Source organism: Pristis pectinata, chromosome 33, assembly GCF_009764475.1.
Source record: "Pristis pectinata isolate sPriPec2 chromosome 33, sPriPec2.1.pri, whole genome shotgun sequence".
Taxonomy (NCBI): Eukaryota; Metazoa; Chordata; class Chondrichthyes; order Rhinopristiformes; family Pristidae; genus Pristis; species Pristis pectinata.
Genome location: NC_067437.1, coordinates 40,253 through 66,047, shown reverse-complemented (window position 1 = coordinate 66,047; position 25,795 = coordinate 40,253). Strand labels below are relative to the sequence as shown.

General features: G+C 44.3%; 1 long non-coding RNA gene across 1 annotated transcript; it reads right to left on the bottom strand.

The window, feature by feature from the left end:
• Positions 1 to 1,782: 1,782 nt before the first annotated feature.
• Positions 1,783 to 25,795, bottom strand: LOC127585623 (uncharacterized). Its single transcript, XR_007958544.1, has 3 exons — positions 25,664 to 25,795; positions 4,351 to 4,449; positions 1,783 to 1,873 (listed from the first exon to the last, which is right to left on the bottom strand). It is a non-coding gene; the product is annotated as an uncharacterized LOC127585623 (long non-coding RNA).

Genomic DNA, 25,795 nt, shown 5'->3' with positions numbered 1-25,795 from the left:
GATGTGGCCTGTAGCAGATCAGCCATGATCAAATTGAAAGGTAGGACAATCTTGAGGGGCCAAGTGGCCTACACCTGCTCCTATTTCCTTGTGTGTAAATGCTTCCTGAATTGGCGTGAAATCGTTCTTTCATTGGGCCAGAGACTTTGGGTCTCAGCACTTATTAATCTGCTGCACTATGTATTGAAAGTAAAAATTGTAAGTGAAATGTGTCTATTCTAATGTTCTCTCTTTAAAAGTGAAATTAATTTTATCGTCAACATTTTGTGTAGATAGGAAGAACAGCTGGATTCACCTATCACCTGCCAGCCCTCGCTCCACCCTCTTGTACTGGCTGTCTCCCCTCTTTCTTTCCAGTCCTGAAAGGTCTTGACTCGAAATGTCAACTGTCTATTTCCCTCCATAGGTGCTGCCTGACCTGCTGAGTTCCTCCAGCATTTTGTGTGTTGCTCTTATGTTTGTACTGCACCTCAATGTATGAAGATGTAGCAACTTGGGATTCATCAGAATCTTTAAATCAGGCTATATCAAAAAAAAAACTGCAGATGCTGGAAATCTGACACCGACAAAGGGTCTTTGTCCTGAAGCATTAGCTCTGTTTCTCTCTCCATAGATGCTGACTGACCTGCTAAGTGTTTCCAGCATTTTGTGTTTTTATTTCATATTTCCAGTGTCAGTGTTTTTTTATTTTCATCAGATGATGGAGTGGGAGCACGGAGAGAATTTACGTCCACATCAGTCTCTGGTCAGGAAGAGTTCAACACTAAAGGCATATCAGTGAAGAATGAAACATGTTCTGCTTCTTGAATTGGTTTTACAAATTCCCCAACCTCTCAGTCTAAGAGGTAGAGAAGAAGTGAATGTGAGAGACTTCAAGGAGGGAGGGAATGGTGACAGTTTCACATTCATCCTAATTAATTCTAAAGCAGAGAATGCTGGAAACACTCAGCAGGTCAGGCAACTTCTGTGTAAAAAGACCCTTGTTCAGAACCTACAAGTCATTGCCCTGAAATATTGACTGTTTCTCTCTCCCAACTAACCTGATGAGTGTTCCCAGCATTTTCTGCTTTTATTAAAGATGCTAGTGAGTCCATCAGCAGTTCATGGAAGACTGGTGATTGGTTTGTAGCCTTAGTTGATAACCCTGAAGCAGATGAGAATGGACACCAGTGCTGGCATACAGAACAAAGGTGTGCTTGAAGAAGTTGGAATGTTTGAAGATTTTGACGGAAGGTGTAGGTTGCATCGTGTGGAGTCAGGATAAAGCCATTAACATTGGAGTGGGCAACAGGCAGGGTTCAATTGTAAATTTTTATAAATTGCCACATTTTGGCTTCTCACCAGACAGAAATTGGCTTACGTTATGGTCCAAGGATTGGCTTCAGTTTTAACAAAGCAAAGATGGGAAAGATGCAGTGAAAAGAAAATCCAAGGTTAACCAATTCTTTCAGTGACTATATAATTACTGTGCTTTTATTGATTACTTGAAAATTGATTTAACACATTCAAGAAATGTGACATGGTTCTATATATTTCCATAGCTGACAGAGGTGAAGGGATTCTTTATTTTAAAAAAAGCCTAATCTCTGCTTTGTTTTGTGAAGGGTCAACATGCATCTTTGTTGAGAAATGCATCCTATAATGCACTAATGCATGGCTGTAACTCCAAGGAAAGACTGTTCCAAATCATAGGCATTCAAAGGTGTGGGTGAGTTGTACTGCACACTGCCCTTTTGACAGTGCACGCAGGCAAAAATAAAATCAGAATGAAACAGTTCAGTGTGATGGTTCTGCTGTGGTTTATTTACCAAGCAGTTGAGAAGTTCTGGAAGAAGGAGGGGGAGAGATATCAGGCATTCCAGAGATGATGGATCTGCAGAAAAAGAGAGAGATGTGTTAATTAGTGTAGTGCATATTTTAGAGAGGTGCAGTTCAATGATGCCAAATCCCATCTCCTTGCACAAGGACCATATGTCCCTGCATGTTCATGTGTCTGTCCAAATGCTTCTTATTGTACTTGCTTCGACCACCTCCCCTGGCAGTGCATTCCAGGCACCTACCAACCTCTGCCTTGTAAATCTCTTTTAAACATTCCCCCCTCAACTTAAATCTGTGCCCTCTAGTATTTGACATTTCCACTCTGTGAAAGAGATCCTGGCTGTCTACTCTATTTACACCTCCCATAATGTTATAAACTTTTATCAGGTCTCCCCTCAGCCTCTGGCCCTTTAGCAAAAATAATCCAAGTTTGTCCAACCTCTCCTTATAGCTAATACTCTCTAATCCGGGCAACATCCCGGTGAATCTCTTCTGCATCTTTTCCAAAGTGTCCACATCCTTCCTGTAATGTGGTGACCAGAATTGTACGTAATCCTAATGTGGCCTAACCAAAGTTTTATACAGCTGCAGCATGTCTTCTCTAATTTCATTCTCAACACCCTAACCAATGAAGGCAAGCATGCCATATTCCTTCTTTACCAGCTTACCCACTTGTGCTGCCACTTCCAGGGACCTATGGACTTGCACCTGAAGATCCCTCAGTACATCAGTGCTCCTGAGGGACCTGCCATTTACTGTGTACTTTCTTCTTGCATTTGAACACCTAAAATGCAACACCTCATACTTGTTCAGATTAAACTCATCTGCCATTTTTCTGCTCATATTTCCAACTTGTCTATATCCTGCTGTATTATTTGACAACTTTTCTCACTATCCACAATTCTACCAATTTTTGTGTTCCCTGCAAACCTACTAATCAGTCCACTGACATTTTCATCCAAATCATTTATATATATATATATATATATATATATATATATATATCACAAACAGATGAGGTCCCAGCACTGATCCTTGCAGAACGCCACTGGTCACAGACCTCCAGTCAGAGTAACGTCCCTCCGCCACTACCTTCTGTCTTCTATGACTAAGCAAATTTTGAATCCAACCTGCCAAGTCACTGTGAATCCCACGTGCCTTAATCTTCTGGATCAGCTTACTGAGGAGCCTTGTGCAGAATATCCACTCCCTTACCTTCATCAGTCAACTTTGTTACCTTCTCAAAAAAACTCCAATCAAAGTTGAGAGATGTGACCTGCCCCACACACAGCCATGCTGACTATTCCTAATATATAATTGTGTATATTTAGTTGTGACCATCCCTAATTAAATAATTGTGTGGGAGTGAACGTTTTCGCTACTGCCTTTAAGTTGCATTTACAAATTGAGTTTGGAAAATCCTGAGCAGTATGTTTTAGTTCACTAGTTCCACTGAATAAAATTGCATGTAGAAACATAATTAGAAACAGGAACGGGTCATTCAGCCCCTTGTGTGCCTGCTAACCCACTCAATAAGATCATAGTTGGCATTCCATCTCAGTGGCACTTTCCTCCATTAACTGTATTTCCCTTAACATCTGAAAAGAACGATCAACCATAGTCTTTCAGTTACCGACTTTGGGCATGATTGAAAGGACCGAGGAAGCAGATCAAATTCCCCAGAATTTTCTGGCAGAGGCACCTTTGGTTGACCTTTCTGTTGTCTGCATTTAACCTTTGGCAGATCTCCCAGCAGCAATTTCCTTAACAGAATTGGCTCCGACCTCACCAGGGAGGCTCGGTGCCACAATAGACATTTCCGTGCATTAACTTCAAACTTGCTCTGAAACAGTTTTGACTGATGGCTAAGCCACGTGTTCTGAGTTTTCTGGTTATCAACAACTATGAATATTGCTGAAAGTCAGATACAGTTCTAAACTATTAAAAATCAACTATTGAAGAAGCTACAAATTCTTTAAAAAGAAACTAAAATACTGAAGGTCATATAACCAAGTTCAAAAAACTGAAATATAAATAAAATATTGGAAACACTCAATAAATCAAACGGTATCTGTGGAGAGAGAAACAGATTTAAAGTTTCAAGCTTAAGATCTTTCATTTTTATTTCATTCAAGAGAATGTAAACTTCCTATTTACAAATGTAAATTGCCCGTCTTAGTTCTTGCCACAGCTCCTCTCCAATGATATCTTGTGTCAAGTCCAACCTGACGTGACGAGAGATGTGTGAAGGGCCATTTCGCAGACTTTGGCCTTCTCCTTGTTTGAGGAGGAACATGAGAGTTGATCCTTTTGAAGCAAAAAAAAAACAAACCACTGAAGGAGCTCTGTGGGTCAGGCAGCATCTGTGGAGGCAAAGGGATAGTTGCTGTTTCGGGTCAAGACCCTGCATTCAGACCTGTGTTTCTGCAGCCTCTTGTATCTCCTGATCCTTTTGAAGGCAGGTTGTGTAACTCAGTGGAGAAATGTCAGCCCAACACTGATACCAGACCGATGGTTATAATAGATGCTCACCAGTGCAGTCGTTGCTAAACTTTAAATCCTAATGTTTTCATACAGCTCTTGTAGGCTTCAGTTGCCTCTTTGCAGTTTTCCTCCCCTTTTTCTGCGATGCTGAAAATGGTTTGAAATTAAACATTAGCATTAATGATATCTTGTCGGAAATATGTGAAATCCCAAAACTCCATTCATGAGCCAAAGTTTTGTTGTGACCCACCCTGAATAACTCCCAATGCACTTGTCCCCACGTTCCCAGTAGGAATGAGCTGGGGAAACAGTGTTGAGTGGAAGGCAAAGACTCTTATTTATTTATTGATTTTCATATCACTAGAAGGTGTCAAGATGTGCTTTATGGCCAGAATAATTGCTGTTGTAGGAAATTTGGCAGCCAATATGCACAGCAAGCTCCTAACAATGGCTCTGACAGTGGAGCACACTCTCAGAATTGCACTGGAACACAAGACTGTATTCTGTGCTTACTTCTCAGGAGTTGGAGAGGCAGGAGGTGTTAAGAGCATGGAAGAGGGAGAAAAGACAGGGAGTATCAGTTCTGTAACAAAAAAGAAAAATTCATACACCCTGACAGAAGTAGGTAAATCCAGTACAATCTCCTGTCTGTCGGAAGGCCACCTGAGGAAAATTGAGCTCTCTGGACACAACTTAGAACTATTCATTTGCTAGCAGGACAGAAAAGGTTAAAATACTAATGAAGCAAAGGAAGACTCGACTGAGGTTAGGGCTGAAGGACATTACTGGACAGTGTAGTCCAATGAGTTGACTACCAGTCACAAATAGCCAACTAGGAGTCTGACATGGCTAATTTTATAAGACCATACAACCATTAAGATATAGGGGCAGAATTAGACCATTCGGCCCATTGAGTCTACTTCACTATTCAGTCATGGCTGATTTTTCTCAACCCTGTTCTCCCTGTAACCCTTAACCCCCTCACCAATCTAGAACCTATCAATCTCTACCTTAAATACACCCATTGTCTTGGCCTCCACAGCCCTCTGTGGCAACGAATTCCACAGATTCACCACCCTGTGGCTGAAGAAATTCCTCCTAATCTCAGTTCTTTCGGGATATCCCTTCATCCTGATGCTGTGTCCTTGGATTCTAGACTCCCCTACTAATGGAAACATCCTCTCCACATCCACTCTATCCAAATCTTTCAGTAACCGATAGGTTTCAAAGGGATCCCTCCCCCCCACCCCCCTCATCTTTTGAATACAGGCCCAGAGACTTCAAATGCTCCTCATATGTTAAGCCTTTCATTCCAGGGATCATTCTTGTGAACCTCCTCTGGACCCTCTCCTTAGATATTGCAAATGAGATCTGACCAAAGCCCTACAAAGCTTCAGCATTACATCCTTGCTTTTATATTCTAGCCCTCTCAAAGTGAATGCTAACATTGCATTTGCCTCTTTACTACTGACTCAACCTGCAAGTTAACCTTAAGAGGATCCTACAGTAGGACTCCCAAGTCCCTTTGCACGTCTGATTTCTGAATTTTCTCCCCATTTAGAAAATAGTCTACACCCTTATTATTCTTACCAAAGTGCATAACCCCACAGTTACCTACGCTGTATTCCATCTGCCACTTGTTTTCCCACTCTCCTAACCTGTCCAAGTCCTTCTGCAGACTCCCTGCCTCTGTGGCACTACCTGTTCATCCACCTATCTTGGTATCATCTGCAAACCTGGCTACAATACCATCAGTTCTTCATCCAGATCATAATGTACAAGTGAAAAGTTGCAGTCCCAACACTGACCCCTGTGGAGCTCCACGAGGTCAGGCTAACTGGGCTATAATTTCCTTTTGACTCCCTCCCTCCTTAAACAGCAGTGTCATATTTGCGATTTGCCAGTCCTCCTGGACCCTCCCTGGCTCCAGTGATTCTTGAAAGATCACTACTTATGCCTCCATAATCTCTTCAGCTAGCTCTTTCAGGAGTGTGGGGTGTAGTCCATCTGGTCCAGGTGATTTATCCACCTTCAGGCCTTTCAGCTTCCCCAGCCCTTCTCCTTAGTAATGGCCACTACACTCACCTCTGCCCCGGCTCTCTTGAATTTGACATGTTGCTGGTGTGGAGGCTGGTGCAAAGTACCTTTTCAGTTCGTCTGCCATTTTCCTGTTCACCATTACTACTTCTCCAGCATCATTTCAAGCAGTCCAATATCCTCTCTTGCGCCTCTCTCGTAACTTAAAAAAAAATTTGGAATCTTCTTTTATACTATTGGTCAGTTTACCCTCGTATTTCATCTTTTCCTCCCTTATAGCCTTTTTAGTTGTCCTCTGCTGGATTTTAAAGGCTTCGCAATCCTCCGGCTTCTCACTAATCCTTGCAATATTGTATGCCTTCTCTTTTGCTTTTTTGCTGTCTCTGACTTTCCTTGGTTGCCTTGTCCTCCCCTCCTCCCCTTAGTGTGCTGCTGCTTCCTTGGGATGAAATTCTGCTGTGTCTCCTGAATTACTCGCAGAAACTCCTGCCATTGCTGCTGTACCGTCATCTCTGTTACTGTCCTCATCCTCCCTCATGCCTCTATAGTTACCTTTACTCGACTGTAATACCAATACACCTGAATTTAGCTTCTCCCACTCAAACTGCTAGGTGAATTCTATCATACTGTGGTCACTGCCTCCTAAGGGTTCCTTCACCTTAAATTCCCTGATCAAATCTACCTCATTACACCAACTCTAGAATTGCCTGTTCCCTCGTGGGCTCAACCACAAGCTGCTCTACAAAGCCATCTCATAGACATTCCACAAATTCCTTCTCTTGCAGTCCACTACCAACCTGTTTTTCCCAGTCTACCTGCATATTTCAAATTCCTCAAGACCACCACAACATTGTCTTTTTCACATGCCTTTTCTGTCTCCTGGTGTGTTTTGTACCCCACATCCTGACTACCATTTGGAGGCCTGTACATAGCTCCCATCAGGGTCTTTTTACCTTTGTGGTTCCTCAACTCTACCCACAAAGATTCTACATCTTTTGATCCTATATCACTCTTTGCTATCAATTTAGTTTCATTTTTTTTTACCAACAGGACTACCCCTCCCCTCTGCCCACCTGCTTCTTTTCAATAGGATGCGTACCCTTAGATGTTTAGCTCCCAGCTCTGATCTTCTTTCAGCCATATCTCCATGATGCCCAAAATATCACACCTGCCAACTTCGATCTGTGCTGTGAACTCATTTACCTTGTTGCACATACTGTGCGCATTCAAATACAACACTCTCAGTCCTGTATTCACCACCTCTCTTCGCAAAGGCATCCCCATGTTGCCTGAAGATAGATTCCTAACCCTTTCTAAATTGTCTGTCCTATTATTTCATTCTGTAGACTTTAATAACCTCTCCTGTACTCTCCCTGGCTTTAATCTTTCCTCAGTTTTCCATGCCGTTGAACCCACTCCCCACCCACCCCTCCACCCCCACCCTCCACTGTTTAGTTTAAACCCATCTACAGCCCTAGTTATGCAGTTTGCCAGGACTTTGGTCCCAGCATGGTTCAGGTGGAGCCCTTCCCATTGGAACAGCTCCCTCTTTCCCCAGTACTGGTGCTAATGTCCTATGAATTCAAACCCACTTCTCCCACACCAATGATTTAAGCCACATATTTACATCTATAAGTTTGATGACTCTGTGCCAGTTAACACGTAGCTCAGGTATTAATCCAGAGATTGTTACCTTTTTGGTTCTACTTTTTAATTTTGTCCCTACCTGCTCATATTCCTTCAGGAGAGCCTCTTGTTCTACCTATGTTGTTGGTACACACACAGACTACAACAACCAGATCTTTCCCCTCCCACTCCAAGTTCCTCTGCAGGGCAGATGAGATGATCTAAACCTGGGCACCAGGCAGCCAACACAGCTTTTATTCCTGGTAAGTAAATACAAAATGAATAATAGATACTTTTGTTATCTCTGGGAATCAGGATAGTTAGCTGCAGCCTTAGAATCATACAATACAAAACTGGCCTTTCAGCCCATTGGCTCCATCCTAACCATCAAGAACTCATTTTACGCTAATTCTAGACTAATTCCATTTTATTCTCCCCACATTCCCATCAACTGCCCCCAGATTCCACCACTCACCTGCACACTAGGGGCAATTTATAGTGGCCAATTAACCCATCAACTTGAACGCCTTCAGGATACGGGAGGAACTCAGAGTATCTGGAGGAAACCCACAGTCACAGAGATAACATGCAAACTCCTCACATACAGCACCTGAGGTCAGGATTGAACCTGTGAGGCAGCAGCTTTACTAGTTCTGCCACTGTACCTTCCTTAGAATTAGAGTCAGGACAGATCCTGATAATATCTGTCATTTGGATCAGGTTAGCATTGAAACAATTCTAAGTCCTCGATCTTGGGTTGGGTTAGGCAAGCTTTATAAATGTGCCAAGGCTCAGCACTTTATAAGTAGATGCCCTGCTTTATAAATAAATGCACTGCTCCATTTGGTGGAGCTGTAATTAGGGCTGGCTTGTGAGTGGGTGCTGTGGGCTGGAATGGGAAGTGGGATAGCCATGGGGCTCAAGTTGGGTTTGGGAGGGTTGTGCCTGGGGTGCATTTAGGTTGGGTTGTAACTTTGCCTAGGCAGCTTGGTTATCATTCTCTCCCAGGGCTCTCCGGCCTGGCCAGCACCTATTGCCCTTGAATTAGGTGACCCACTGGGGCATTTCAGAGGCAGCCCCAAGACAACCACATTGATGGGTCTGAGTTTGGAGTTACACATAGGCCAAGACTTTCCTTCCTGGAGACATTAATGAACCAGAGTGAAAATCAAAACAACTGCAAATGCTGGAAATGCAAAATAAAATCAAAAAGTGCTGGAAACACTCAGCAGATCAGGGCGCAGCTCTGGGAAGAGAAACAATGTGGACTAACCTGCTGAGCGTTTCCAGCATTAGAGAACCAGATGTGTTTACAGCTGTCCAGTGGTTTTATGGTCACTTTAACTGGCGATCAGCATTTTATTTCAGATTTAATTAACTGAATATAAACTGTCCAGGTTGAAACTCAGATTAGCAGGTGGTTGGTCTTGGTTTCTGGATACCAGTCTAGTAATTTAACCACCAAATGCAGTTTCTCATGAGTTTGAGCAATGAATGCTGTTTTTCTACGTAAAGAACTCTCACCCACCTCCCCACTGCCTCCATTTCCCACCTCCCCTCCTCATCAGCAGGTAACCAAAGCTGTGTTTAACTGAATGACAATGTCGAGCAGTTGAAATGCTTGCACCAGGGATTTGCCCCTTTAATGCAGAGTGAATGACTGTTTGAATGTGGCGCATGCTTTATGGCACAGAAGCCCTTTGCAGCAAATGAAGTACATTTGAGGTGAAGTTGTAATGGGTGAGACATAGCATTTAATGTATGCACAGCAAGATCCCACAAACAGGAATATGACATTGAAGAAACAATCTGTTCTAGAACATTAGATAAGATAGCTGAAATAACCATTCTTCAATAACGCCTCATTAAAGGAAGGACATGGAGGCTTTGGAGAGGGTGCAAAGGTGGTTTACCAGGATGCTGCCTAGTTTTGAGGACGTATGCCACGCAGAAGCTGAGGTTGTTTTCTCTAGAGTGGTGGAGGCTGAGGGGAGATGATAGAAGTTTATAAAATTATGCAAGGCATAGATAGAGTAGATAGCCAGTATCTTTTTCCCAGGATTGAAATGTCTAGTCCTAGATGGCATGTATTTAAGGTGAGAGGTGGAAAGTAGAAAGATGTGCAGGGCAAGTTTTTTTTTTACACAGAGAGTGGTGGGGGCCTGGGATGGACTGCCAGGGGTAGTGTTGGAGGCAGATAGCATTGGCTGTTAGATAGGCACATGGATATGCAGAGAAGGGAGGGATCTGGTCAATGTGTGGGGAAGAGGGATTAGATTAATTAGGAGTCATTGGTTTAATTAGTTCGACACAACATTGTGGGCTGAAGGGCCTGTCCCGTGCTGTACTGTTCTATGTTCTGTGTTTAAAAGTATCGGCCACACCATTACATTCAGCTTTCAGGACTTCAGTTAACATCTCATCTAGCTGGCAACTCTTCTCACAGTGCAGCAGTTCCTCAATAATCCACTGGAGTGTCAGTCTAACTTGTTTATTGTTTTATTAATTCATTCACTGGATGTGGATGTGGCTGGCAATGCCAGCATTTAGTGATGAAAATTGGTTGCGGAGGTAGTGAGGAAGGTTGTCTAAGGCTACAGATGATGTACAGATCTGCTAGAAAGTTGGGTGGAGCATTGGCAGATGGAATTTAATCCTGATCAATGTGAGGTCAAGCATTTCGGGAAAGCAAACGAGTAGGACATGCACGGTAAATGGTAGGACCTTGGGAAGTGTTGATGAGGTCCAAGTCCATGGATCATTGAAAGTGGAAGCACAGGTGGACAGGGTGGTGAAGAAGGTGTATGGCATGCTTGCCTTTATTGGCTGTGGCATAGAACATAAGAGTTGGGATGTCATATTCCAACTTTATAAAACTTTGAGGCCACACCTGGAGTATTTTGTGCAATTATGGTCGCCACACTGCAGGAAGGCTGTGATAACACTGGAGAGGGTGCAGAAGAGATTGTTCCTGGATTGGAGCACATCATTCATAAGGAGATACTGGATAGGCCGGATCTGTTTCTTCTGGAGCAGAGGAGGCACCAAATAGAGCTGTATGAAACGATGAGGGGTTGAGATAGTGTGGATGATGAAATGTTGGGGTACCTAAGACAAGATGCATCAATTTAAGGTGAGACGCAGGAGGTTTAGAAGGAATCTGAGGGGGAGTTTCTTTCACCTAGAGGGTGGTTGGAATCTGGAATGCTCTGCCTGAGGAGGTGGTGGAGGCAGAGATCCTCAACATTTAAGAAACATTCAGACAAGTACTTGAATCACCAAGGCATAAAGGCCACAGACCTAATGCGGGTAAATGGGATTAATGTTGATAGGTGGCATGGACATGGTAGGCTGAAGGGCCTGTTTCTGTGCTGTTCTGTGCTCTGTGACTGGCCTTCTGCTGAGGTGCCATAAAAAGTCAACCATATGGTTGGTTTGCAGAAACCCAGAAGTAATGTGCAGTTAGGCTTCCTCACACCAATACAAACCAGTCTAGTGAAGGAAGTTCATATATTTCCACGTGACATAGGAGGCCATTCAGCCCATCGAGTCTATGCCGGCTCCCATTCCCCAATTAATTTCCATTGTAACCTATTCTCTCCCCCCCCCCCCCCCCCCCCCACTGGTTTCTACTGCTTGAGGAAATTTACAGTTTCTAATTAAGCATCCAATCTGCAAATCTGGGGTGGGCGAAAACAGAACCCCTGGGGAAAATCCATGAGGTTACATAGAGAACATGCAAAGTAAGGCAGACAGCACCCAAGGTCAGCATCTAACTAGGGCCTTTGACACTGAGGCAGCAGCTCTACCTGTATGCCTCCCTGGCACGTTACCTTTCCTAACATTAATACACCAAATCAATTTTTGTTTGAACAGTCCAGGGATAGGGGCCAAACACAGGAAATTGGGACTAGCTGGGTGGGCACTGTGGTCAACATGGACTGGTTGGGCTGAAGGGCCTGTATCCATGCTGTATTGCTCTATGACTCTATGACTGATTAGGGATTGCCCCAGTGGCTTTGTGTGTGGGAAATCATTCTCACGAAGATGACTGAGTTTTTTGAAGAGGTGACCAAGAGGATTGATGAGGGCAGGGCGGTAGCCGTTGTAAGGCTTTTGACAAGGTCCGCACAGCAGGCTAGTTTGGAAAATTAGATCATGGGATCCAGGGTGAGCTGGCCAATTGGATACAAAATTGGTTTGATGGTAGGAGTCAGAGGGTAGTAATGGAGGGTTGCTTTTTAGATTGGAGGCCTGTGACCAGTGGTGTACTGCAGGGATCAGTGTCTTATGCACTATTGTTCGTCGTATATATTAATGTTCAGAATGAGAATATAGGTGGTATGATTAGTAAGTTTGTGGATGACACCAAAATTTGTGGTATGGTGGACAGTGAATATGTTGCCTAAGGCTACAACATTACCAAGACCAACTCTGAAAGTGGGCCAAGAAATAGCAGATGGAATTTAACTCAGACAACTGTGAAGTGATCCATTTTGGGAAGGCAGGGCATACACAGTGAATGACAGGACCCTGTAGAACAGAGACACTTAAGGGTACAAGTACATAGCTCCCTGAAAGCGGCAACACAGGTTCAGAAGGTGATCGACAAGGCATATGGCATGTTTACGTTTATCGGACAGGAGCATTGAGTATAAGAGTTGGGACGTCGTATTACAGCCATACAAGTCATTAGTGAGACTGCAACTGGAATATTATATGCAGTTCTGGTTGCCACACTATAGGAAGGATGTGATTGAGCTAGAAAGGATGTAGAAAAGGTTCATGTTGCCAGGTCTGGAGGGCTTGAGTTATAAGGAGAGATTGGATATGGTTCCCTCCTATATATTGGGCTTCCCCTTTTCCTACCTTCGGTCCTGAAGAAGGGTCCTGACCCCAAATGTTGACTGCCTGCTTTTCTCCACGGATGCTACCTGGCCTGCTGAGTTCCTCCAGCATCATCATGTTTGGATAGGCAGGGACGTTTTTCCCTGAAGTGAAGGAAACTGAGGGGTGACTTTAGAGAGGTTTATAAAATCATGAGGGGTATAGATAGATTGATAGATTTAGATAAGATAGATTGGTGCAGTCTTTTTCCCAGGGTAGGGAAGTTTAAAACTGGAGAGTATATGTTTAAGGTGAGAGGGGAAAGATTTAAAGGGGACCTGAGAGGCTAGTTTTTAACACAGAGGGTGGTGGGTATTTGGAATGTATTGTTGGAGGAAGTGGTAGAGGTGGGTACAATTACAAAGTTTAAAAGACATTTGGACAGGTACATGGAGAGGAAAGATTTAGAGGATATGAGCCAAATGCAGGGAAATGGTCTTGTGCTTCTCCCCTTCCCCTGACCTTCTTATTCTGCCTTCTGCCGCCTTCTTTTCTAGTCCTGATGAACGGTCTCAGCCCGAACCATCGACTGCTCATTTCTCTCCATGGATGCTGCCTGACCTGCTGAGTTCCTCCAGCATTTCGTATGCATTGCTCCAGATTTTCAGCATCTGCAGGCTCTCTTGTTTCAGGGAAATGGGACTAGCCCAGGTAGGCACCTTGGTTGGCATGGATGAGTTGGGCTGAAGATCCTGTTTCTGTGCTGTATAGCTCTATTAATTTAGGACAATGACTCTCTGACTCACAGCTGACATGTTCACTGTGTCGCCCATGTGGTTTGTTTGCAGGATATTTTCTACCAAGGCTAGCTGATGATTAGAGGGTTCCCCCCTGTAAGTTCCTTCCTGCATGGTCGGAGATCAATTCTGCCTCCTGCTGCTTGAGATACCTCCTCCTGGACTGAGCAGCTGTGTCACAGAGCATTCTATGATCTATGGTCCGATCCCAGGGGTGCACACTGAAACAAATGCTGAGTTCTGCTGGAAGATCATCAACTCAATGAAAGATGTACACTGGTCTGCTCTAAACCTGTTGGTCTTCTGGTCTCACTGAAATGTGGTTTACACCTGCTTCACCTAACTGTGCCATACAACCTGAGGGCTTCTCAGTTCACCAGCTGGACCGTACAGTGTCCTTGGGCAAAGTCAGAGGTGGAGGGGTCTGCTTCCTAATCAACATCTCGTTGTGCTCGGACGTGATGGTCCTAGTGAGTTCCTGCTTACCCAATTTAAAATATCTAACGGTGAAATGTCACCCATACTACCTGCCACAGAAGTTCACTTCAACTATCCTGATGGCAGTTTACATCTCACCCCAGGTGGGTGTGAAGCCTGCACTCAATGAACTATACTCTGTGGTCAACAGGCTTGAAATGGGATATCCTGAAGCCCTCTTCATCATTGCCGGTGACTTCAACCAGGCCAACTTCAAGAGTGTGTTACCAAAGTACTACCAGCATGTCTCCTGTCCCACCAGGTGCTCAAACACCCTTGACCATTGCTGCACAACCATCAAAGATGCCTATTGACCCACCCCCACCCACACTTTGGTAAATCACACCACCAGGCTGTGTTCCTTCTCCCTGCATATAAACAGAAATGGGAGGATCCAGTACAGAGTCGTGCAGTGCAGGTTTGAGGAAATAGGTGAGCTTCTACGTGACTGCCTTGAGTTGGTAGACTGGTCCATGTTCAAAGACTCAGTTGCCAGCCTAGATGAGTATGTCACCACCTTTATCAGCAAGTGTGTTGAGAACCGTGCACCAAAGAGGACAATCTGGGTATTCCCAAACCGGAAACCATGGATGAACCGGGAGATCCACTCCCTACTGAGGTGCAGAACTGCACCGTTGAAATCAGGTGACCCTGACTTATACAAGAAATTGAGATACAACCTCTGGAAAGCTATCAGGCCAAGAGACAATACCAATCCAAATCGAGTCCCAGACCAGTCGTTAGTTGTGGCAGGGCATACATGCTATATTGGTATTGGTTTATTATTGTCACTTGTACTGAGGTACAGTGAAAAACTTGTCTTAGAGAGCAATCTTACAGGTCAATTCATTGCATAGTGCAGTTACATCAAGTTAGTACAGAGTGCATTGATGTAGTACAGGTAAAAAAAAAACAATAACAGTACAGAGTAAAGTGTCACAGCTACTGAGAAAGTGCAGTGCCGTAAGGTGCAAGGTCACAACAAGGTAGATCATGAGGTCATAGTCCATCTCATTGTATAAGGGAACTGTTCAATAGTCTTATCACTATGGGGTAGAAGCTGTCCTTAAGTCTGGTGGTACGTGCCCTCAGGCTCCTGTATCTTCTACCTGATGGAAGAGTAGAGAAGAGAGAATGTCCCGGGTGGGTGGGGTCTTTGATTATGCTGGCTGCTTCACCAAGACAACGAGAGGTAAAGACAGAGTCCAAGGAGGGGAGACTGGTGTCTGTAATGCGCTGGGCTGTGTCCACAACTCTCTGCAGCTTCTTGCGGTCTTGGGCAGAGCAGTTGCCGTACCAAGCCGTGATACATCCAGATAGGATGCTTTCTATGGTGCATCGGTAAAAGTTGGTGAGAGTCAAAGGGGACAAACCAAATTTCTTTAGCCTCTTGAGGAAGTAGAGGCGCTGGTGAGCTTTCTTGGCCGTGGCATCCACGTGGTTTTTCCAGGACAAGTTGTTGGTGATGTTCACTCCCAGGAACTTGAAGCTGTCAACCCTCTCGACCTCAGCACCATTGATGTAGACAAATAATGAGCTACAAAATGAAGTCAGGCAGCATCGCCAACAACAGCACATCCCTTCCCGATGAGCTTAATACATTCTATGCACGTTTTGAACAGAAGGGGAATTGGTATGTCACCACCCACCCCAACGGCCTCCAGTGCACCTGAACCCGTGGTCACCATTGTGGACGTAAGATCAGTCTTCCGGAGAGTGAACCCACGGAAAGCATCTGGCCCAGATGGTGTCCCTGGCCGTGTGCTCAGATATTGTGTAGATCAGCTGGCTGGGATATTTGCAGACATTTTTAACCTCTCCCTGCTTCAATCTCAGGTTCCCACCTACTTTAAGAAGACCACTGTCATCCCAATATCTAAGAAAAACAAGGTAACGTACCTTAATGACTACCGTCTGATGACTCTGACACTCACCATCATGAAGTGCTTGGAGAGGCTGGTCATTAGCACATATTAACTCTAGCCTCCTAGACAACCTCGACCACTGATCTACCTTGTTGTGACCTTGCACCTTATTGCACTGCACTTTCTCTGTAGCTGTGACACTTTACTCTGTACTGTTATTGTTTTTACCTGCACTACCTCAATGCACTCTGTACTGAATTGACCTGTATGATCGGTTTGCAAGACAAGTTTTTCACTGTACCTCGGGACAAGTGACAATAATAAACCAATACCGATTCGCCTACCGCTGAAACAGGTCCACGGCGGATACCATCTCCCTGGCTCTACACTCATCTCTGGAGCATCTGGATAGTTAAGACACCCATGTTAGACTATTGTTTATTAACTACAGCTCCACCTTCAATACTATAATTTCAAGAAAATCATCTCTAAATTCCAAGACTTGAGACTCAACACCTCCCTTTGCAACTGGATCCTTGACTTTGTGACCAACAGACCGCATTCAGTAAGGCTAGACAACAACACGTCTGCCACAATTATTCTCAATGCTGGTGCCCCACAAGGCTACATCCTCAGCCCCCTACTGTATCCCTATACACTCTGTGACTATGTGGTCAGATTCTGTGCTGACACCATCTACAGGTTTACAGATCGTTGTATCTCATATAATGATGAGTCAGAGTACAAGAAGGAGATAGAGAGCTTAGTGACATGGTGTCATGACAAGAACCTTTCCCTCAATGTCAGCAAAACAAAAGAGCTGGTCATTGACTTCAGGAAGGGTGATGGTACAAATGCTTATGTCTACATCAACAGTACTGAGATCGAGAAGGTTGAGAGCTGCAAGTTTCTAGGAGTGAACATCACCAATAGCCTGTCCTGCTCCAACCATGAAGATGCCATGACCAAGAAAGCTCTTCAGTGCCTCTGCTTCAAGAGGCTAAAGAAATTTGGCACGTCCCCTTTGACCCTTACCGATTTTTATTGACGCACCATAGAAAGCATCCTATCCAGATGCATCATAGCTTGGTATGGAAACTGCTCTGCCTGAGACCACAAGAAACTGTAAAAAGTTGTGGACGCAGCCCAGCACATCATGAAAGCCAGCCTCCTCTCCATGGACTCTGTCTATACTTCTCACTGCCTTGGTAAAGGAGCCAACATAATCAAAGACCCCACCCACTCCGGACATTCTCACTTCTCCCCTCTCCCATCAGGCAGAAAATACAAAAGCCTGAAAGCATGTACCACCAGACTCAAGGACAGCTTCTATCCTGCTGTTAAAAGACTATCGAACAGTTCCCTGGTACGATAAGATGGACTCTTGACCTCACGATCTACCTCATTATGACCTTGCACCTGATTGTCTACCTGCGCTGCACTTTCTCTGTAACTGTAAAACTTTATTCTACACTTATATTTTACCTTGTACTACCTCAATGCACTGTGTAATGAATTGACCTGTAGGAACAGTATGCAAGACAAGTTTTTCACTGTACCTTGGTAAGTATGACAATAATAGACAGATTTACCAACACACCAATTTATTTATAACGAGATGTCTGTAAGTGAATGCTGCCAATTGAACATTCCAGGTGCAGGGGTACACGATGAGGGATGCACTGAAGCTTGGTGTAGCCACAAAGGCTCTGTGAAGAAGGACCATAGTCTTGGGTCCTGCTGTCACTGGACACTGAGGGGCTGGCCCTGTGTAATTGCCTCTTAAACATTTCACGGGTACACTGATAGGAAGAATAAAGGTGTAGACTATTTTCTAAATGGGGAGAGAATTCAGAAATTGGAGGTACAAAGGGACTTGGGAGTCCTCGTTCAGAATTCTCTTAAGGTTAACTAGCAGGTTGAGTCAGTAGTAAGGAAGGCAAATGCAATGTTAGCATTCATTTCGAGAGTATTATAATATAAAAGAAAGGATGTACTGCTAAGCCTTTATAAGGTGTTGGTCAGACTGCATTTGGAATATAGTGAGCAATTTTGGACCCTGTCTCTATGGTAAGGTATGCTGGCCCTGGAGAGGGTCCAGAGGAGGTTCACAAGAATGATCCTACGAATGAAAGGCTTAACATATGAGGAGCATTTGATGCATCTGACCTGTACTCAGTGGAGTTCAGAAGGGGGGAATCTCATTGAAATGTACCGAGTACTGAAAGGAATGGATGTGGAGACAATTTTTCCATCAGTAGGAGAGTTGAGGATCCATGGGCACAGCCTCAGAATAAAGGGATGTCTCTTTAATACTGAGTTGTGGAGAAATTTCTTCAGCCAGTAAGTGGTGAATCTGTGGATTTCGTTGCCACAGAGCGCTGTGGAGGTCAAGTTGTTGGGTATATTTAAGGCAGAGATTGATAGGTTGTTGATTGGTTAAGGGTTATGGGGAGAAGGCGGGAAAATGGGGTTGAAACAAAAACAACCATGATTGATTGACAGAGCAGACTCAATGGGCCGAATGGCCTAATTCTGCTCCTCTGTCCTATGGTCTTATTGCACAACAGAAGTGCTGACAGGTTGGAAGAGAATGTATTGAATTAATGGCACAATGAATGTAAAGAAAGATGTGTACGAATTGTATTTTGTGTATATATTTTTAAGAACAAAATTTATTTTTGAACAAATACAGTTGCTGAACCTGGCTGGTTAGTGATGGGCAGCACTGGTGGAGGGAACTTTACCCCACAACAAATCCTTGGCACCCAAGGCCCTCTCAAATATAAACTGATCAGCTCCCCTGTATAAATGTCCATCCTCTATCAGATACATGTTAGGATCTCTGCTGCTTTCTGTTCATATTGTACAATGAAGAAGCCTATTCAAACCTCATACAACAGGGAAGTGTTTTGTAGATTTTTCTGGGTGATTGGTTCCCAGAAACCCAGCACTAATGGTCAGTCAGGCTTCATTACACAAGTACAATAGAAAGGCAGTGGCAGCCAGCCGTGAGCTCCCTAGGAATTCCACCCTGGTTTCATGAGTCGACAGAGGTCTGACTCAGCAATTGGGAACCAGTAGGCTGACAGTGTAGATTAGCCATCACTGTGGCATAGCCCTCTATCCCTGCCCTGGGGCTGGACTTGTCAGATAAACAGGCAAAGGCAATGTCAATTCGAATCAGGGAGCAGATCTCAAAGTTAATAGAACAGCATGCAATGAGCAGATTTGGAAGACAAAATGTGAAGCTTTTCCGATGCAACTGGAGGAAATGCGCTGTTCAGATGTTGGAATGACTTTCTTTTGTGTGTCATCTCTCAGTTCCCCCAGTCTCATCCTTTCAAAAACTATATCTGGCGTAAGATTGCACGTTGATAACTACTCCCCAGTTTAAACATACTTACAGGACATGGTTTGGCAAGCATTTATCACTCATCCTAAACTACACTCGAATTAACTGCTGTTGGGCTATTTCAACGGATATCTCTGATTCAGCCCTGTGGTTGGGTAACATACTGTGTAAGGATGGCAGATGTCCTTCCCAGAAGGATATTAGTGAACAGAATGTGTTTTTGCAATGTTTTACGGTCACATTTACTGGTGATTAGCATTTCATTCCAGATTTAATAAAGTTGAATTCTGCAGCTTACCACATGGGATTCAGACAAAGGACACCAGATTGTTAATCTTGGCTGCTCGGGGCCAATAACTTAACGGTTAAATCAGTTTCGCATGAATTTAGTTGAGTGTGCCTACTTTAAATGGTCTTCCTTAACACTGGTAGCTGATGGGGAAATCCCATTCTCTTGGCACTGGGATGGTGGAATCCTGGCTGATTTTCTCTGGGGTGGGGAGAGATCCCAAAAGTTTGATTCTCTTCCCCGTTTCAGAGGTTTTATTTCTTCTGTTCCTGCCTCCCACCAATATCCAATGAAATGATGAATAAAAATACTTGGTTTGCTAATTCAGCTGCCCCTTTCTAGCTTTACTTCCATAGAATCATACAGCATGGAAACAGGCCATTCGGCCCAAATCATCCATGCTGACTACTGGGCACCCTTTCGTATTAATCCTATTGCCCAACTCTTGGTCCATATCCCTCTATGCCTAAGGGATTCAAGTGTTCATCTAACCAGTTCTTAAATGCTGTCAGTGATCCAGTTTCAACCACTCTCTCAGGCGGTGCATTCTAGATCCTCACCACTCTCTGGGTGAAGAAGGTCCTCCTCAGATCTTCTCTAAATCTCTTCCTCATTACCTTAAATCTATGTCCTCCATTTGAATTAGTTTTAACTAGGCCTGATGTGGGGAAATTTTTCTGCAGTCTACCCCATCTACACTCCTCATCATTTTATATACCTCAGTCATGCCCCGCTTAACCCCCTCTGCTCCAGGTAGAAAAGAGCTAGCTTTTCCATAACTGTAATGCTCTATCCCAGGCAACATTTGGACGGGAACCGCTTAGAGGGATATTGGTCAAATGCAGGCAAATTGGACTAGCTTAGCTGGGCATCTTGGTTGACATGGATGAGTTGGGCTGAAGGGCCTTTTTCTTACAGGACAAATGTGGAGGCATTGGCCAGGGTGCATAAAAGGAAGCTGTCTCGAGGGTATTGTAGGAGAGGTCGAACAAACGTGGATTATTTACTCTGGAGCTTCTGAGGCTGAGGGAAAGGGAGACTTGATAGAACTTTAGAAAATTATGGGCGGCATAGATAGGTTTAGACAGTCAGGATCTTTTTTTCCAGGGTGGAATTGTCAAATACTAGAGGACATAGCTTTAAGGTGAGAGGGGGATGTTTTTGTCCACAGAGAGTGGTAGATGCCTGGAATGGGCTGCCTTTGGTGGTGGTGGAAGCAGATATGACAGTGGTGTTTAAGAAGCTTTTAGATGAGCACTGAATATGGAGGGAATGGAGAGATGTGGATCATGTGCAGGCAGAAGGGATTTGGCATCGTGTTCGGCACAGATATCATGGGCTGAGGTGCTTGTTCTTGTGCTGTACTGTTTTGCGTTCTGTCCTAATATTTCAAATGTGGCCTAACCAAAGCTTTATACAACTGCAGCATGACTTCCTGACTCTAATACTCACCACCCCAACTGATGAAGGCAAATATATCGTACACCTTCTTTATGACCCAGTCTACCTGTTTTGCTACTTTCAGGGAGCTTTGGATTTCCATCCCAAGATCCCTCTGTACATCAATGCTCCTAAGAGTTCTGCCATTTACTGTATACTTTGCCCTTGCATTTGAACTCCCAATGTACAAGGTTTCGCACTTGTCTGGATTAAACTCCATCTCCCATTTCTCTCTCCACATTTCCAACTGGTCTATATCCCGCTGAATCCTTTGACAACCTTCCTCACCGTCCACAGCTCCATCAATTTTGGTGTCATCTGCAAACTTACTCATCAGCCCATCTCCGTTTTTGTTCAGATTGTTATTAATGGTTCATCCCTTCCTTTTCCATACCCACTTTGAAACATACAGAGTAAAAATGATGCCCAACTGACACTTTCTCCACTCAACCAGCTACATTCCCCAAAATAAGGTCCATAATGCTCCTTCCCTCATTGGTGCATCAAAAAGCTCTCCTGGACACACCCCAAAAATACAGCCGCCTCTGATCTGTTTAATGCTGAGGCAATACGGCTTAATATTTGGGAAACTGAAATCCCCCTTTACACTCACCCTATTTTTATTGTCATCTCTTTGATTTCAGAATCAGGTTTATTATCACTGACATATGATGTGAAATTTGTTGTTTTGCAGCAGCAGTACAGTGCAAGACATAGAAATTACTATAAGTTACAAAAGGTAATAAATCATTGCAAGAGAGGAATAATGAGATCGGTCCATGAACCCATGAACACTTTCAGAAATCTGATGGTGGAGGGGAAGAGAAGCTGTTCCCAAAATGTTGAGTGTGGGTCTTCAGGCTCCTGTACCTCCTCCCCAATGGTAGTAACGCGAAGAAGGAATGTCCCAGATGGTGAGGGTCCTTAATGATGGATGCCACCTTCTCGAGGCACCGCTTCATGGAGATGTCTTTGATGGTGGGGAGGGTTGTGCCCGTGATGGAGCTGGCTGAATTTACAAGCCTTTGCAGCCTCTTTTGATCCTGCGTATTGGAGCCCCCGTACCGGGCGGCAATGCAACCGGTCAGAATGCTCTCCACTGTACGTCTACAGAAATTTGTGAGAGTCCTCGGTAACATACCAAATCTCCTCAAACTCCTAGCAAAGGAGAGCCACTAGCATGCCTTGCTCATGATTGCATCAATGTGTTGGGCCCAAGATTGATGCTCCTAGATGCTGACCCCTCACCGAGGACTGGTGTGTGTTTTCCGGACTTCCCCTTCTTGAAGTCCACAATCAATTCCTTGGTCTTTCTGACATTGAATGTGAGGTTGTTGTTGCAACACCACACAACCAGCCAATCTATCTCACTCCTGTATGCCTCCTTGTCGCCATCTGAGATTCTGCCAACAACAGTGGTGTCATTGGCAAATTTATAGATGGTGTTTGAGCTGTGCCTAACAACACAGTCATGACTGTAGAGAGAGTAGAGCAGTGGGCGAAGTACGCATCCTTGAGGTGCGCCTGTGTTGATTGTCAGAGAGGAGGAGGTGTTACTACCGATCCGTACTGACTGTGGTCTCCTGATAAGGAAGTTGAGGATCCAGTTGCAGAGGGAGGTACAGAGGCCCAGGTTTTGAAGCTTGTTGATTAGTACTGAGGGGATGATGGTGATGAATGCCAAGCTGTAATCGATAAACAGCAGCCTGATGTACGTTTTGCTGTTGTTTAAGTGGTCCAATGCCAAGGAGATTGCGTCCACTGTAGACCTGTTGTGGCAGTAGGCAAATTGCAACGGGTCCAGGTCCTTGGTCAGGCATGAGTTAATTCTAGCCATGGCCAACCTCTCAAAGCACTTCATCACACTAGATATGAGTGCTACTGGGCGATAATTGTTGAGACAGCTCACCCTGCTCTTTTTGGGCACCGGTATGATCGATGCCAACATATCTGTTCCTCCATCTCCTGTTGACTGTTGGGAGGTCTGTAATACACCCCAGCAATGTAACAGCACACTTTTTGTTTCTAATCTCTACACAAATGGCCTCATTTGAGGAGTCTTCCAGGATATCTTCTCTCAATACTGAAGCAATGCAATCTTTGACTGACACTGCAATACCTCCTCCCCAACACTCCTCCTCTGTCTCACCTGAAAATTCTATGCCCTGGGATACTGAGTTGACAGTCCTGCTCTTCCTTCAACCATGGCTCAGTATTGTTCAATGGGGGATATAAATCTTTCCTATGGATCTGAGAGCATTTATGCCATCCCACTGACATCAGACAGCTGGAGATTCTCCACGCTTGGCTCCAATTCTGGATGTTGAGTTCTGACAGCAAGTAATGCCCAATGTAGTGAGGGTGCCTGCACTGTTTGGCATGTCATCTGCCTGACCTGGCAAGTCCAGCCTGCTTTCTTTGGTCACCTGTGTTCTCCCTCAGCCACTGCAGAAAGATTTACCTGTTCATGTGCATAAACACCTGTGTCAAACCCTTTTACGGTCATATCAGAAGCAGCTACAGTGCTGAGTATATTGTAATTTACTTCTTTTGTGAACATTCTAACTAAATTCCCTCAATATTATTGAAGCCTCACAGATTGCCTCAGTGACCTTTGGGCCTCCAAGGGCACTGCACAGCTCAAAATTGGGAACCATTGCTCATCCACTTCCCACTCCATCCCTGTATCCATAGATATCCCCAGGGTTTCAGAATCGTACCTATAAGATTCAAGGTGGTGTATATGACCTCAGTCACACAGTGCCTTGTTGTCGAGGCATGGAATTAGACAGCACAGGCCTTTTAGCCCATCGTACCCATGCTGACCATCAAGTACCAATCTATACTAATCCCAATTACCAGCACTTGATCCATAGCCTTGTCTGCCTTGGTTTTTCAGGTGTTTGTCCAGATACTTAAATGTTGTGAGAGTCTTGTTTCCACCATCCCCTCAGGCAGTGTGTTCCAGATTCCAATCAACCTCTGGGTGAAAAATCTTATCCTCATATCCCCTCTAACACTTTTGCTCCTCGCCTTAAACCTATGTTGTCTGGTTTTAGACATCTCTGTAATGGGGAAAAGTTTCTCACTATCCACCCTATCTATTGCCCCTCATTATTTTGTATGCCTCAGTCTCCCTTCACTCCAGGGAAAACAAACCCAGTTTATGCAGTCTCTCCTCATAACTGAAACACCCCATCCCAGGCAATGTCCTGGTGAATCTCCCCTGCACCTTCAGTGTAATCACATCCTTCCAATGGTGTGATGACCAGAACTGTACACAATACTGCAGCTGTGACCTAACCAATGTTTTATAAAGTTGTCCCAGGACCTCCATGAGCTTGGATTCTGTGTCCCAGGTAATGTTGTACTTCCTTGTCAATCATACTGTAGGTTCAGATACTCCTACACTTAACACCATCTGTACCTTGAGAAGAACAAATTCTTATTTCAAAGGCTGAGTTTTCAAACACACCATCTCAAATGCTCAGCCTGACCTTTCTCTGTAATGGACTAAATAGCTGAGGTGGTTTCCCTGACATTCTGTTCAAATGGCATTTGTGAATTTAGGCAGTGAATTATTTTAGCAAATTGCATTTATTATATGGAAGTTGAAGTTTATGAAAAACAGAGATGGACTCATTGGACGGGGAGCAAAGGTGAGGGGACATTTTGTGCTGTGGGGGGCTTTTCCTGTTAGTCAACCAATTATCTTGCACCTTCATGTGGAAAATCTGCCTGGAACACCTTCAGATAAAATTTGACACCGTGATACATTGGGAGTTGGGCTAGCAATAGGATGGGATGTGGGTTAAGAGGCAGGTTAAAAGGAGTATAAATGACAAGTGGAGTATAATGTGGGAAAAATGAAACCAAAGTGATGTTGGGCTCCGCTGACTGTAACAGTGGACACCAAGTGCTGCCTACTCAGCTGTTATGGTTTAGTGTTTTAGATTACCACTAATGAAGAGACTCCCTCTTTTGGGTGGGTCAGGAGGGTGGGGTGTGTTGCAGAAAATGATTCCAATTGAATAGTGGGAAAGTGGACTCCAAATACCATAGAAATGGTTAATTTGGATTGATCGTGTACAAATTGCCAGGCCTCCATCACGAGATCACGACTGCCTTGAGATTTAGAAGATATATTTAATTCCAAAATGATCCTAAAGCCATCATCATACAACACAGAAACAGGCCCTTCGGCCCATGGAGTCCACGCCAACCATCAAACACCCAGTTACACTAATCTTCATTTATTCTCCTCACATTCTCATCAACTCTCCCCAGATTCTACCATTCACCTGCACAAAAGGGCGATTCATCGTGGACAGTTAGTGTACCAATCTGCACATCAGTGGGAGGAAATGAAGCACCTAGTGGAAACCCACACGGTCATAGGGAAATCGTGCAAACTCCACAAAGATAGCACCAGAGGTCAGGATTGAATCCTGTTCTCTGGAGCTGCAAAGCAGTGGCTCTACTTTCTGCACTACTGTGCCGCCTGACCTTGCAACATATTTGTTCAATATCTGCTCAGCAAATTAAAAGAAATAACTCCCTGTATATTTTCTATTAGATTTTACATACCAGCAGCCCCTTAAAATAAGGAGAGCCTCCCTGACTTTTAATAGATAATTAGTAGGCTCACCATTTCAGCATGGTGGACTTCAGCTCTGTGCAGCTTCTATCGGAGGGAACAACTGAGTTCTTCACCACAGACTGCAGGTTCTCCTGATCCTTCTTGTCTGACATGGCGGCAATACTCAAAGTGTCGCCAGCT